At 44.6% G+C, this 15478-nt stretch overlaps 1 long non-coding RNA gene across 1 annotated transcript in view; it reads right to left on the bottom strand.

Moving 5' to 3' along the window:
• Positions 1–10589, bottom strand: part of LOC123993030 — a 38422-nt gene extending 27833 nt beyond the window's left edge. Inside the window, exon 1 of the long non-coding RNA XR_006831350.1 lies at positions 10358–10589. This is a non-coding gene — a long non-coding RNA (uncharacterized LOC123993030). The remainder of the gene's footprint in view (positions 1–10357) is intronic.
• Between the last annotated feature and the right edge of the window lie 4889 nt (positions 10590–15478).

Raw genomic sequence — 15478 nt, 5'->3', positions numbered from 1 at the left:
TTTGTGGAGGTCTACCATTTATTTTCTGAGCTCTTGGCTGATTTCTTTTGTTTTCCCATGATGTCAAGTAAAGAGGCACTGAGTTTGAAGGTAGGCCTTGAAATACATCCACAGGTACACCTCCAATTGACTCAAATGATGTCAATTAGCCTATCAGAAGATTCTAAAGCCATAATATCATTTTGGGGAATTTTCCAAGCTGTTTAACAGCACAGTCAACTTCGTGTATGTAAACTTCTGACCCACTGGAATTGTGATACAGTGAATTATAAGTGAAATAAACTATTGTTGGAAAAATGACTTGTGTCATGCACAAAGTAGATGTCCTAACCGACTAGCCAAAACCATAGTTTTTCAACAAGAAATTTGTGGAGTGGTTGAAAAACTAGTTTTAACGACACCAACCTAGGTGTTTGTAAACTTCCGACTTCAACTGTAAATATATTCAAAATGTATTCATTTTTCACAATCAGACTGAGCATTTCAATAACAAAAGGGGGTCTCAGGAAAATAAGTGATAAAAAACATATCTGGAGTTATTTACATGAAACATACAGTGATTATTTAAAAACTAAATTTAAAAACTGCATGGGGGCTTGAAGAGCTGGAATGTTTACCCTTAAAGGGATACTTTGTGATTTTGGCAATAAGGCCCTAAATCTGGAGTACTTTTTTTCAGTTCAAGGAAAGTCATATTACAGATTCATAGTATTGAGAGACGTAGTGAGGTATAAGAAAAAGGAAAATATATAACTCTCAACTTTGATTTGATGGTCCTAGAGCACGATTCAAATAATGCCCCATGGTTCTGCAGACGTGGAGAGATGTTCAACTCATGACTGGGACTCCAATAACTACTCTCAAGTGTTGCTCTGAAAAACCTGTGCTGGATCATGCATGGAGGTGCATCCTAAGCTTCAGCAGTGATGTGGATACTGAAATGTTCCAGGGGATACCTCAAGACACATTCTGGGAACTATTTAGAGATAGGCTGAGGGTGAAACACTTGGGCAATTGCTTGGAAAATATTACTTGAAGATGAGTTGAACTGGAACAAATTGCTCAAAAAGATGTGAGCAACTGCTTTCTCCTGAATTCAGAAATGACTCAGACAAACTGTGTAGATCCTTTGATCATGTGTTTGGAGTCTATGAAAGATAGGATTTTAAGATAGTCATGTTTGTCTATGTACTTTATTTTTCCCTTCAAAGGCTCATTTTCAAACTGCTAAGTGTGTGTGTATAGATGTGCTACCTGGTCAGATGGAGTATATTATACTGAACAAAAATATAAAGGCAACATGTAAAGTGTTGGTCCCATGTTTCATGAGCTGAAATCAAATTAAAATGTATACCAGAAAAAGCTTATTTCCGTCAAATGGGGCACAAATTTGTCTACATCCCTGGTAGTGAGCATTTCTCTTTTGCCAAGACAATCCATCCGCTTGACAGGTGTGGCATAACAAGAAGTTGATTAAACAGCATGATCATCACACAGGTGCACCTTGAGCTCGGGGACAATAAAAGGCCACCCTAAAATGTGCAGTTGTCATGCAACACAATGCCACAGATGTCTCAAACCTTAGTGAGGGAGTGTGCAATTGGCATGATGACTGCTAGGAATATCCACCAGAGCGGTCTGTGCAAATATGATGTTAATTTCTCTACCAAAAGTCCCTCAGTTTTTCACAGAATTTGGCAGGTCTCAACCAGCCTCAAACCCAGACCACGTGCAACCCCTCCAGCCCAGGACCACCACATCCTGGGCTTCACCAGCGGGATTGTCTGAGACCTGCCACCTGGACTGCTGATAAACTGTGGGTTTGCACAACCGAAGAAATTCTGCACAGACTAACTGTCAAAATGTCTCAGGTAGCTCATCTTGTGCTAGAGAAATTAACATCACCATTTTTGACCTGACTGCATCAGCATTGTAATAGACTTCAGTGGACAAATGCTCACCTTCTATGGCCATCTGGGCATTGGAGTGTGCAACTCACATTTTAATCCCGGTTTCAACTGTACCAGGTAGATGGCAGACAGCATGTATGGCGTTGTTTGGGCAAGGGATTTGCTGATAATGTTGTGAACAGAGTGCCCCATTGCACCTGTGTTATGGTATGGGCAGGCATAAGCTACAGACAACAAACAATTGCATTTTATCAATGGATTTGAATGCAAAGAGATACTCACTACCAGGGATGTAGGCCCAAATTTGCCACTGTCCGCCACCATGATAGAAACAGCCCTGTTTCAAGGATCTGTATAAATTTGGAATTTGATTTCAGCTCATGAAACATGCTCACCAACACTTTACATTTGAGCCTTTATATGTTTGTGATGCTCTGGATCCATCTGACAGCGTGTTCAGTTCCCACAATATCCAGCAGTTTCAAAATGAGCCATTGAAGAGCAGAAAAATACCTTCCAACATTCACTATCCTGATCAACTCCATCAAGGAGATATGTCACACTGTAAGATCAAATGGTGGACACACAGTTTGTCTGAGTCATTTCTAATCCTTTTTCCTCACATCTTTTTGATTTATTTGTCTGTGACCAACAGATGCATGTCTGTATTCCCAGTCATCTTCCAAGATCATAATTTTTATTTCAATTGACTGATTTGTTTCACATGAACTGAAATTGTTCCCAGAATTGTCATTTATATTTCTGTTCAGTGTATCCCTTTCAAAATTATCAAGTATAATGTCAAATGTTGCTGAAGCAAGATTCCAGGAAACCTCTCAACTTCAAAAGGCATAATTCACAGTTTTTCAGTGCATTTTGAGAGTAGTTATTGACCCCCCATTTCCAAATTTTGTTACTTACAGCCTTGTTGGAAAATGTATTAAATAAAAATAAATAAATAAATAAATTACATCGTGCCCTAGGACAAAATCAAAGTTGAAAAATGTTTGCAAATTTCCAAAATGAAAAACTTTATGAATCTATTTACCTTATGAACATACAACCTCCATAACTGAAAAAGTCATTAAAACTCCTTTTTCAACCACTCCAAAATTTCTTGTTAAAAACTATCCCTTTGGCAAGTCGGTAAGGACATTCTACTTTGTGCATGACCCAATGTAATTTTTAAATTTAGTTTTTTAAATAATTTCACTGTATAATTTCACTGTATCAAATAACTCCAGATCATGTTTTACACTAATTTTCCTGTTCCTTTAAACAGCTTGGAAAAGTCCCCAAAATTCTGATTATGGCTTTAGGCTTCTGATAGGCTAATTGACCTAATTTTACAGTTGAAGTCTTGTGGATGTTTTCACAAAACTCATTGCCTCTTTGCTTGACATCATGGGAAAAGTAAATAAATCAGCCAAGACCTCAGATTTTTTTTTTTACACCTCCACAAGTCTGGTTCATCCTTGGGAGCAATTTCCAAATGCCTGAAGGTACCACGTTCATCTGTACAAACAATAGTACACAAGTATAAACACCATGGGTCCACGGAAAAATAACACCGCTAAGGAAGGAGAAGCGTGCACTTAACAAAACAGATGGAGCAACATCTCAAGACATCAGTCAGGAAGTTAAAGCTTGGTCGCAAATGGGTCTTCCAAATGGACAATGACCACAAGCATACTTCCAAAGTTGTGGCAAAATGGCTTAAGGACAACAAAGTTTAGGTATCGGAGTGGCCATCACAAAGCCCTGACCTCAATCCTATAGAAAATGTGTGTGCAGAACTGAAAAAGCATGTGCGAGCAAACCTGAATCAGTTACACCAGCTCTGTCAGGAGGAATGGGCCAAAATTCACCCAACTTATTGTGGGAAGCTTGTGGAAGGCTACCCGAAATGTTTGACCCAAGTTAAACAATTTAAAGGCAATGCTACCAAATACTAATTGAGTGTATGCAAACTTCTGACCCACTGGGAATGTGATGAAAGAAATAAAAGCTGAAATGAATCATTCTCTCTGCTATTATTCTGACATTTCACATTCTTCAAATGAAGTGGTGATCCTAACTGACCTAAAACAGGGAATTTGTACTTGGATAAAATGTCAGGAATTGTGAAAAACTGAGTTTATATGTACTTGGCTAAGGTGTATGTAAGTTTCCGACTTCAACTGTAAAAATTCAGACCCTTTGCTATGAGACTCGAAATTGAGCTCAGGTACATCCTATTTCCATTGATCATCCTTGAGATGTTTCTACAACTTGATTGGAGTCCACCTGTGGTGAATTTTATTGATTGAACATGATTTGGAAAGGTACACACCTGTCTATATAATGTCTCACAGTTGACAGTGCATGTCAGAGCAAAGACAACCATGAGCTGGAAGGAATTGTCCGTGGAGGTCCGAGACACGATTGCGTCGAGGCACAGATCTGGGGAAGTCTATCAGCATTGAAGATCCCCAAGAACACAGTGGCCTTCATCATTCTTAAAGGGAAGAAGGTTGGAACCCCCAAGACTCTTCCTAGAGCTGGCCACCCAGCCAAACTGCGCAACCGGTGGAGAAGGGCCTTGGGTCTGCGAGGTGACCAAGAACCCGATGGTCACTGACAGAGCTCCAGAGTTCCTCTATGGAGATGGGAGAACCTTCCAGAAGGACAACCATCTCCGCAGTACTCCACCAATCAGGCCTTTACGGTAGAGTGGCCAGACGGAAACCACTCCTCGATAAAAGGCACATGATAGCCCACTTGGGGTTTGCCAAAAGGCACCTAAAGGATTCTCAGACCATGAGAAACAAGATTCTCTGGGATGATGAAACCAAGATTGATTCAGAATATGTTAATGCCCCCAGAGAGGCAATTCATCTTGCAGCAGTCATAAAACATATCACATAACATTTTTTTTTTATAAATAGCAAAGGATATTTACAAGAAAATAGGCAGGGTAAGTGCAGTTTCATAGTGCAAGAGCTAAGTGATTCCAAGAACACAGGATGAGATGTTACTATCCTTTGTGCAAGCACTTCCAAGAGTTAATGAACAGTGAGCGTGGTGAAATTTGGGGAGCGCATCGTCAGTAGTGTACCTTTGGTTCCTAGGGTGTTTCGGCCTTTCACACTATACACCCTCCTCAAAGGCAGCCAGGGAAGGGTGATCAATCCTACGCTGCGTCCCATTCCCAATTAGTCATAGGAGTTGCCTTGTTGTTGATAGCAAACATCCCTGGGACTATGCATGGCAGGGGCGTCCTCCTCCCTGAGTCAATCATTGTTGACAGCATACCTCCTGGCCCTCTCACTGCTGGGCCCAGCTGGGGTCTTTCCTCTTCATCCAGAGCCACTGACTGCTCCTTCTGCCGCCTCTGATACAGCTTTGATTGCCGAACGCTGGCTCTGGCCCTAATTCCCAGGTCTCTAAGCAGTCTGGTTGTAGATGTTGCCACAAAACCTCTGCAGCCCACCTCCACTGGTCGGACTTCTGTGTTCCAGCCATGATGCCGTGATGGCAGCTAGATCAGCATAGCGCAGATGTTTTTCATAAGCCTCATCTACTGAGTTTTCCCAGGGTACTGTGAGCTCAATGATGAAGACCTTCTTGAGTGAACGGGACCAGAGCACCATGTCAGGTCTTAGGGTGGTTGTTGCGATCTCCGGAGAAACACAAGTTGCCGGCCAATGTCAGCTAGCATTTTCCAGTCGCGGGCCAAGCGCAGCTGGTCTCGCTCTAATGGTGTAGAGCCACTCTTCGGTGGTTTAGCCCCTTCGGGACAAAGTTTGTCCGTAGTGTGATGCTGCTGTGGGTGGTAGGGAGTTGGTGGCAGCTCGTCATGTCCTCCAGGGCGGACGCAAGGTTTTTAAGGACTTGGTTGTGACACCAAGTGTAGCGTCCTTGGGCGGGCTTGTTTTACAGCCTGTGAGAATGTGCCTGAGGTTGGCTGGCATGGAACAGAGGGCACAGTCCGGATCTTCACCATACCATTGGTGAAGATTAACTGGTGTTGGAAGGACGTCATATGTTGCTCTGATGGAAAAGCTCAACCGCCTCGCTTCCATGGCCCACAGATCCTTCCAGCTGATCTTCCTCTTCTCCACACTGTCCCATCGAGTCCACTGTCCCTGTTTGGCAAGAGAGACTGCCTTGGCCCACCTTGCAGCCTCCTCCTGATGGCGTACTTCCTGCACTACCATCTTCCGCCGCTCTGGTGCAGTGGCCTTACTCCAAGCAGCACGGCTAGTTAGCCCAAGGCCTCCTCTCCCTTGCTGAACATGACCCACAATGTCAGCATGTCTGAGGGCTGCTGTTGCCTCCTGGACTGCTTTTCCTGGCCTCCATTTGCGCCCAGTTGCCAAGGTCGGCGCGTTGTTGCTCACCACTGGGTCTCGAGATTCATTCAGTGTCATTTGGAGCCTGGTTTTTGCACACTTGAATTCCTCTGTTAGACTGGTGAGGGGCAGCTTGAGGACACCATCTCCATAGAGGCCTATGGTGGTAAGGCATCGTGGAACTCCAAGCCACTTCTTTAAGTAGCCTGTGACTCCTCTTTCCATCTTCTCCACTGTTGAGATTGGAACCTCATACAGTGCTAAGGGCCACAACACCCGGGTAGGAGACCAAACTGCAGACACCAGGCCTTTAACTTTCCAGGTAGCTGGGTGTTTCGATGGACTGTAGGCACTACTGATGTCTTTGCGCAGCTGTTGCACCTGGTCTTTGTCCTTCAGGCTTGCATCATACCACCTTCCAAGGCTTTTTAAATAGTTGCTCAGACACTGTTGGGATTTGGTCATCTCCGATGAAGAATTTCAGGTCATTTTACTCCCTTCACAATCGAGATGCTGCGTGACTTGGATGGTTTAATCTTCATACGGGCCCAGCTGATGTTCTCCTCAAGTTTTCTGAGCAGTCTCCTGGTGCATGGGACAGTGGTGGTCAATGTTGTAATGTCGTCCATGTAGGCTCTGAGTGGAGGGAGGCGGTAACCAGAGTCGACTCGCTGTCCACCAGCAACCCATTTTGAGGATCTGATGATAACCTCCATTGCCATTGTGAATGCCAACGGAGAAATGGTACATCCCGCCATTATACCTACATTCAGGCACTGCCATGAGGTGGTGAACTCTGAGGTGGTGAAGCAGAACTGCAGATCCTGGAAGTACGACTTCACCAGGTTTGTGATGGTGTCCGGTATGTGGAAAAATCTGAAGGCAGACCACAGGAGTTCATGGGGCACAGAGCCAAATGCATTGGCGAGGTCGAGGAAGACTACATGGAGGTCCCTTTTCTCCACCTTGGCCATTTGGATCTGATGCCAGATCATGCTGGAATGTTCCAAGCAGCCAGAGAACCCTGATATTCCTGCCTTCTGTACAGATGCATCGACGTAATTCCGTTGTAGGTACTCGGCCATCCTCTGGGCAATGACCCTAAAGAAGATTTTTCCCTCGACATTCAGTAAGGAGATTGGGCGGAATTGGCTGATGTTCACTGCATCCTTCTCCTTAGGGATCAGGACCCCGCCTGCCCTACTGCCACACTTTGGGTATTATCTTCTTCTGCCAAGCTGTTCTCATAAGCCTCCAGAGGAACCTCAGGACGTCTGGTGTGTTCTTATACACTTTGTATGGGACTCCATTTGGCCCCGGGCCTGATGCTGTTCTTGCCCGTCGAACTGTGTCTTCCACCTCTTTCCATGTCGGAGGGCTGGTCTCAATATGATGTTCCGGGGGTTCAATGGGTGGGATATCTGATGGGATGGCCAGATGTTCATGTCGCTTTGAGTCAACGTTTGTTATTCTCAGGTGCTCCTCTAGGTCTTTCTTTGTTGTTTTTAGAGCTCCACTTTTTTTTTTGTGAAGAGACTTTAAGGAACTTGAAGGGATCTTTATAGAATCGAGGTCTAGTTTGTTCTTTTTCCTTCTGCGTTTCCGTAGGTTCTCTGCTCTAAGGGATGCCAACCGGGTTTTGATGTCAGCTTGAAGTGCCTCTATGCCCTCCTTTTCCACTTCCGAGGCCTTCTTCCACTGTTTCTTAAGCTGCCGCCTTTCTTGAACGAGGCGCTTGATTTCTTGTTGCCTTCTGAAACTGGTGGGGTTGGAACCTTTCTCCCGCCTTTTGCCTCTTCCACTCCAAATCTTTCTGTCCCGTACTGTAGATGATGTCCCCCATCCTCTCCAACTTCTTCTCCACTGTGCCTCGAAATTTCTCGAGGGTCAAGGTAAGCTTCGTATTCACTGTTTCCCACAACTTGTCACTGGCGCCACCACTTCACATACGGTCTGTGCCCTGGTAGTCTCCTCTCGACTGCAGGTCTGGGAGGCTGGGTGAGTTCCACTCCTGTTGTTGGTTCCACCTCAGTTGCTACTGGTGCTTGAGTTTACCCCTCCATGACAGTGGTACTGATGCACTGCAAACTATGGTTTGCGTCCAGTTGCTGTGCTTCATTCGACTGATTTGATCGCTTTTACAGAAAGTAATCAAACTCTGTTCTGACCCAAACACCACCTTCATCCCCTGGTGGATCCTCAACCCATGGTGTTGTAACGTCAACCACAGACACATACCTGATCTGTTTATGGCCCACTGTTGCAGCAGAACTTGTACAGTTGCTGTGTGTAATTAGTCCAACATTTTGTTAAGTTGCAGAATTGCATCCGGAATAAGAGTACTTGGCCCTATTTATTTTTTTAAACCTTAGGTAGTCTGTACCTGCAGCCAGAGGGAAGGAGCTGGAATTCAGGATGGAGTGGATGGGAAGAGTCGACCACTATTTTACTCCCCTTAAGGAGGCCTCTGCCCAGGTAGAGAGATGACAGTTCTTGCTGATGCTGCCCCATGATTTTTCTGCAAGTCCTGACTATCTTGCCCAACCTATTTTTCTGTGCAACTTGATATTCACAAACCAACAGGTCATGTAGTTGGACAGAATGCTCTCAATTAATGATTTATAAAAGAGAACCATGATGGTTGGATCAACATTTTTTTTAAAGTGCAGTTTCCGTAGGAAATAGAGTCTGTTGGTCTTTCTTAAAAAGAGTGTCAGTACACTGATTGTTGTCAAAGATTAACCCACGGTTTTTGTACTCTTCCACTATTTCAATGGGCTCACCTTTAATCGCTGATGGTGTGTGCATGGTAACATTGGTAGTGAACTCTTTGGCCTGAATGCCAAGCGTCATGTCTGGAGGAAACCTGACACCATCCCTACGGTGAAGCATGGTGGTGGCAGAATCATGCAGTGGGGTTGTTTTTTCAGAGGCAGGGAGTGGGAGACTAGTCAGGATCGAGGGAAAGATGAAGGGAGAAATGTACATAGAGATTCTTGAAGAAAACCTGCTCCAGAGCGCTCAGGACCTCAGACTGGGGCGAAGGTTCCCCATCCAACAGGACAACGACCCTAAGCACACCACCAAGACAGCGCAGGAGCGGCTTCAGGACAAGTCTCTGAATATCCTTGAGTGGCCCAGCCAGAGCATGGACTTGAACCCGATCAAACATCTCTGGAGAGACCTAAAAATAGCTGTGCAGTGACGATCCCCATCCATCCTGACAGGGTTTGAGACGATCCGCAGAGAAACATGGGAGAAACTCCCCAAATACAGGTGTTCCAAGCTTGTACCATCATACCCAAGAAGACTCAAAGCTGTAATCGCTGTCAAAGGTGCTTCAACAAAGTACTGATTAAAGAGTCTGAATACTTATGTAAATGTGATATTTCTATTTCTATATACATTTGGATACATTTTAACAAAACTTATGTTGCTTTGTCGTTATGGGCTACTGTATGTAGATTGTTGACGGGAAAAAAAACGATTTAATCCATTTTAGAATAAGGCTGTAACACAATGTGGGAAATGTCAAGGGGTCTGAATACTTCCCGAATGCACTGTACACACACTGATGTCAGTGAAAGTTAAATGCGGTGACAAATGTGTATGATCATTAGGCTATAATTTCCATCTGATTATAAATGTATGGCAGTGATTATGCTTATTATTAGGCTGCTATGAGTAGTAGCGGTGGTAGTTGAGGTAGTAAGTTGCCAGGTTTCTAATCAATTTTAAAAAGCACAATATCCCAGATGGAACCATTTGCAAGAGGTGATCAATTCCCCGCAGTCACTCATTAACCGACAGAGAGAAATAGCCTAATCCCTTTTGAGCCCGCTGCTGCACCTGATAGCCTACCTTACACAACACAACACTGCATATCATCTCAGTCACCTGTCTGCATCCAAATGCCATTCACCTGTCCCGAAGTAAGTGAGACACTGCAGACTACTGTTGCCCCACACGTGCTATGACGCAGGCTACCTTGAAAAACTGCCTATCCGAAATCTCAAGTGTTAACCTCATTACTTTGATGACCGTAATTGTAGCCTTAACGCCGTGATGTCATTAGGCTCTAAAATATTACAGTTAGAACGGAAGGTTTCTTACCTGCGCGGAAATCAAGGATAACTCCATCATTAGGTTTGTGGGGTTCAGAAATCAGCAGACTGTTAGAAAATTAAACACACTAACGGTGTGTAAAATGTACGATTGAGTAAAAGGAAAGCTTCGTATTCAGCGAGGTCTCACCCAGTGTTGAACACTACTACACTTCCCTGGCACAGCGCGCTCTTGATTCGTCTTAACGCACTTAATGGAATAGCTTTTTTTCCCCTCTGCCGGAGTGGATTTGTGCTGCAGGCGCGCAAGGCAACCTTGCAGAATTATTGATGCAAGTTTGCCTTTTACAGTTAATAAACTCTTTTGACACTTATACCCCCTACATCTCCTTCCTCTTTTTCGTCAGATGATTTTGAGGGGAGGACATTATACTGGAGATGGATTGACATTAAATAGGCAAGCTCTGTTATTCCCATTGTAACTAGGATTGGACTGGCCATTTGGCATTTCGTGCAAATGCCAGATGTGCTGGTCCATTTGTAGCCTAGTGTGCCTGTTTTTACTAGTTTTTTTGTGCAATATTATAATTATCTGGCTAATAATCGGGCCTCAAGGAACAAAAAATGTTGCCAGAGTGGGGTCCTTGGGGGGAAAAAATGCCATAGATTATTACTGGTTCCAGTCTGGCCCTGCTTCTAACTCAGACATAGAAAACATGTTGATGGGGTCATTTTAGGCATGGGTTTTAAAAGGGATATTACCCAGATTTACCCTCCTAGACCTGTAGTAGGCTAAGGTCATACGTGGATTAAGAAATGGTTGTTTCATGAAGACCTAGAAACAAGAGAACCCCAGTGGAGATGGAAGCCGTGAGCCAGGCTCTAGTGCCTTGCCATTCACCTTCACACCCCTGGGCCAGACTACACTCAATCATAGGACCTACTGAAGAGATGAGTTTTCAGTAAAGACTTAAAGGTCAAGACCGAGTCTGCGTCTCTCCCACGGATAGGCAGACCATTCCTAAAAAATGGAGCTATATAGGAGAAAGCCCTGCCTCCAGCTGTTTGCTTCAAAATTCTAGGAGCAATGAGGTGGCCTGCATCTTGTGACCGTAGCGTACGGCAGGACCAAATCGGAGAGATATAGGTACTGTAGGGGAAAGCCCATGTAATGCTGTAGGGGCAAGCCCATGTAATGCTGTAGGGGAAAGCCCATATAATGCTGTAGGGGCAAGCCCATGTAATGCTGTAGGGGAAAGCCCATGTAATGCTGTAGGGGCAAGCCCATGTAATGCTGTAAGGGAAAGCCCATGTAATGCTGTAGGGGCAAGCCCATGTAATGCTGTAGGGGAAAGCCCATGTAATGCTGTAGGGGCAAGCCCATGTAATGCCCATGTAATGGGGCAAGCCCATGTAATGCTGTAGGGGCAAGCCCATGTAATGCTGTAGGGGAAAGCCCATGTAATGCTGTAGGGGCAAGCCCATGTAATGCTGTAGGGGCAAAGCCCATGTAATGCTGTGTAGGGGGCAAGCCCATGTAATGCTGTAGGGGCAAGCCCATGTAATGCTGTAGGGGCAAGCCCATGTAATGCTGTAGGGGAAAGCCCATGTAATGCTGTAGGGGGAAAAAGCCCATGTAATGCTGTAGGGGCAAGCCCATGTAATGCTGTAGGGGAAAGCCCATGTAATGCTGTAGGGGAAAGCCCATGTAATGCTGTAGGGGAAAGCCCATGTAATGCTGTAGGGGCAAGCCCATGTAATGCTGTAGGGGAAAGCCCATGTAATGCTGTAGGGGAAAGCCCATGTAATGCTGTAGGGGCAAGCCCATGTAATGCTGTAGGGGCAAGCCCATGTAATGCTGTAGGGGCAAGCCCATGTAATGCTGTAGGGGCAGGCCCATGTAATGCTGTAGGGGGAAAGCCCATGTAATGCTGTAGGGGCAAGCCCATGTAATGCTGTAGGGGCAAGCCCATGTAATGCTGTAGGGGCAAGCCCATGTAATGCTGTAGGGGCAAGCCCATGTAATGCTGTAGGGGCAAGCCCATGTAATGCTGTAGGGGCAAGCCCATGTAATGCTGTAGGGGGCAAGCCCATGTAATGCTGTAGGGGCCCATGTAAGCCCATGTAATGCTGTAGGGGAAAGCCCATGTAATGCTGTAAAAGCCCATGTAATGCTGTAGGGGCCCAAAGCCCATGTAATGCTGTAGGGGAAAGCCCATGTAATGCTGTAGGGGCAAGCCCATGTAATGCTGTAGGGGCAAGCCCATGTAATGCTGTAGGGGCAAGCCCATGTAATGCTGTAGGGGCAAGCCCATGTAATGCTGTAGGGGCAAGCCCATGTAATGCTGTAGGGGCAAGCCCATGTAATGCTGTAGGGGCAAGCCCATGTAATGCTGTAGGGGAAAGCCCATGTAATGCTGTAGGGGCAAGCCCATGTAATGCTGTAGGGGCAAGCCCATGTAATGCTGTAGGGGACAAGCCCATGTAATGCTGTAGGGGCAAGCCCATGTAATGCTGTAGGGGAAAGCCCATGTAATGCTGTAGGGGCAAGCCCATGTAATGCTGTAGGGGCAAGCCCATGTAATGCTGTAGGGGCAAGCCCATGTAATGCTGTAGGGGCAAGCCCATGTAATGCTGTAGGGGCAAGCACATGTAATGCTGTAGGGGAAAGCCCATGTAATGCTGTAGGGGCAGGCCCATGTAATGCTTTGTAGGTTAGCAGTATAAACTTGAAAATCAGCCTTGACCTTAACAGGAAGCCAGTGTAGAGAGACTAGCACTGGAGTAATATGATCAAATGTTTTGGATATAGTCAACAATCTAGCAGCCGTATTTATCACTAAATGAAGTTTATTTAGTGCTTTATCCAGGTAGCCGGAGAGTAGAGCATTGCAGTAGTCTAATCTAAAAGTGACAAAGGCATGGATTACCTTTCTGCATAATTTTGGGGCAAAAGGTTTCAGATCTTTGCAATGTTATGAAAAAAGCTGTCCGTGAAATGTTCTTGATATGTTTGTCAAAAGAGAGATCAGGGTGATGAGTAAATCCGAGGTCCTTCACAGTTTTATTTGAGACGACTGTACAACCATCAAGATTAATGGTCAGATGCAACATCAGATCTCTTTGTTTCTTGGAACCTAGAACTAACATCTCTGTTTTGTCTGAGTTTAAAAGTAAAACATTTGTCTCCATCACCCTTCCTTATGTCTGAAACACAGGCTTCCAGGGTGGGCCATTTTGGGGCTTCACCATGTTTCATCGAAATGTGTCTGTGTAGCTGTGTATCGTCCGCATAGCAGTGAAAGGTTGACATTGTGTTTCCGCATGACATCACCAAGAGGTAGAATACATAGTGAAAACAATGTGTCTGAAGGAAGGACTCTGCCTACCTGGCTCACTGTCCCGACTCACCGTCCCTTTTCCCTCCCTCCCTCCGCTGAGAAAAGGGGACACAGTCTTCCAGCTGATGGCGAAACTTAAATCGCAATGCATTACTTTTGCTGTCATCAAGGCAAAGGATTTGGATTTGTTGAACCATTTTTTTGGTTACTGCATGATTCCACGTGTTATTTCATAGTTTTGATGTCTTCATGTTTAGTCTAAAATGTCAAAAATAGTAAAAAATCAAGAAAAACCTTACAAAGAAAAACGTGTATAAATAAATATATATATATATATATATATATATATATATATATATATATATATATATATATATATATATATATATATATATATATATATATATGTTAGATAAACTCAGCAAAAAACAAATGTCCTCTCACTGTCAACTGCGTTTATTTTCAGCAAACTTAACATGCGTAAATATTTGTATGAACATAACAAGATTCAACAACTGAAACATAAACTGAACAAGTTCCACAGACATGTGACTAACAGAAATGGAATAATGTGTCACTGAACAAAGGGGGGGCTCAAAATCAAAAGTACCAGTCAGTATCTGGTGTGGCCACCAGCTGCAATACGTACTGCAGTGTATCTCCTCCTCATGGACTGACACGTTCGATATAAGGCAATGCAGTGCTAACAGGCAACTAAACATAAACAATATCCTATGACACACAGGTAGAAAAATGCAACTTAAGTATGATCCCCAATTAGAGACAACGATTACCAGCTGCCTCTAATTGGGAATCATATACAAACAACAACATAGAAAATAATAAACTAGACCAAAACCCCTAGTCACGCCCTGACCTACTCTACCATAGAAAATGCAGGCTTAATATGGTCAGGACGTGACATGGACTGCACCAGATTTGCCTGTTCTTGCTGTTGAGATTGCCTACAATGACAACAAGCTCAGTCCGATGATGCTGTGACACACCACCCCAGACCAAGACGGACCCATCACCTCCAGATCCCGCTCCAGAGTACAGGCCTCGGTGTAACGCTCAATCCTTTGACGATAAATGCGAATCCAACCATCACCCCTGTTGAGACAAAACTGCGACTCGTCAGTGAAGAGGACTTTTTGCCAGTCCTCTGGTCCAGCAACGGAAGGTTTGTGCCCATAGGCGACGTTGTTGCCGGTGATGTCTGGTGAGGACCTGCCTTACAACAGGCCTACAAGCTCTCAGTCTCTCTCAGCCTATTGCGGACAATCTGAGCACTGATGGAGTGATTGTGCATTTCTGGTGTAACTCAGGCAGTTGTTGTTGCCATCCTGTACCTGTCCCGCAGATGTGATGTTCAGATGTATCCGATCCTGTGCAGGTGTTGTGACACGTGGTCTGCCACTGCGAAGACAATCAGCTGTCCGTCCTGTCTCCCTGTAGCGCTGTCTTAGACGTCTCACAGTACGGACATTGCAATTTATTGCCCTGGCCACATTACATTTACATTTACATTTAAGTCATTTAGCAGACGCTCTTATCCAGAGCGACTTACAAATTGGATCTGCAGTCCTCATGCTTCCTTGCAGCATGCCTAAGGCACGTTCATGCAGATGAGCAGGGACCCTGGGCATCTTTCTTTGGGTGTTTTTCAGAGTCAGTTGAAAGTTTTCATAACTGTGACGTTAATTGCCTACCATCTGTAAGCTGTTAGTGTCTTAACGACCGTTCTACAGGTGCATTTTCATTAATTCTTTATGGTTCATTGAACAAGCATGGGAATAGTGTTTAAACCCTTAACAATGAAGATCTGT

Source organism: Oncorhynchus gorbuscha, linkage group LG13 (genome assembly GCF_021184085.1).
Source record: "Oncorhynchus gorbuscha isolate QuinsamMale2020 ecotype Even-year linkage group LG13, OgorEven_v1.0, whole genome shotgun sequence".
NCBI classification, from domain to species: Eukaryota; Metazoa; Chordata; class Actinopteri; order Salmoniformes; family Salmonidae; genus Oncorhynchus; species Oncorhynchus gorbuscha.
This window is presented reverse-complemented; position numbering and strand designations above follow the sequence as displayed.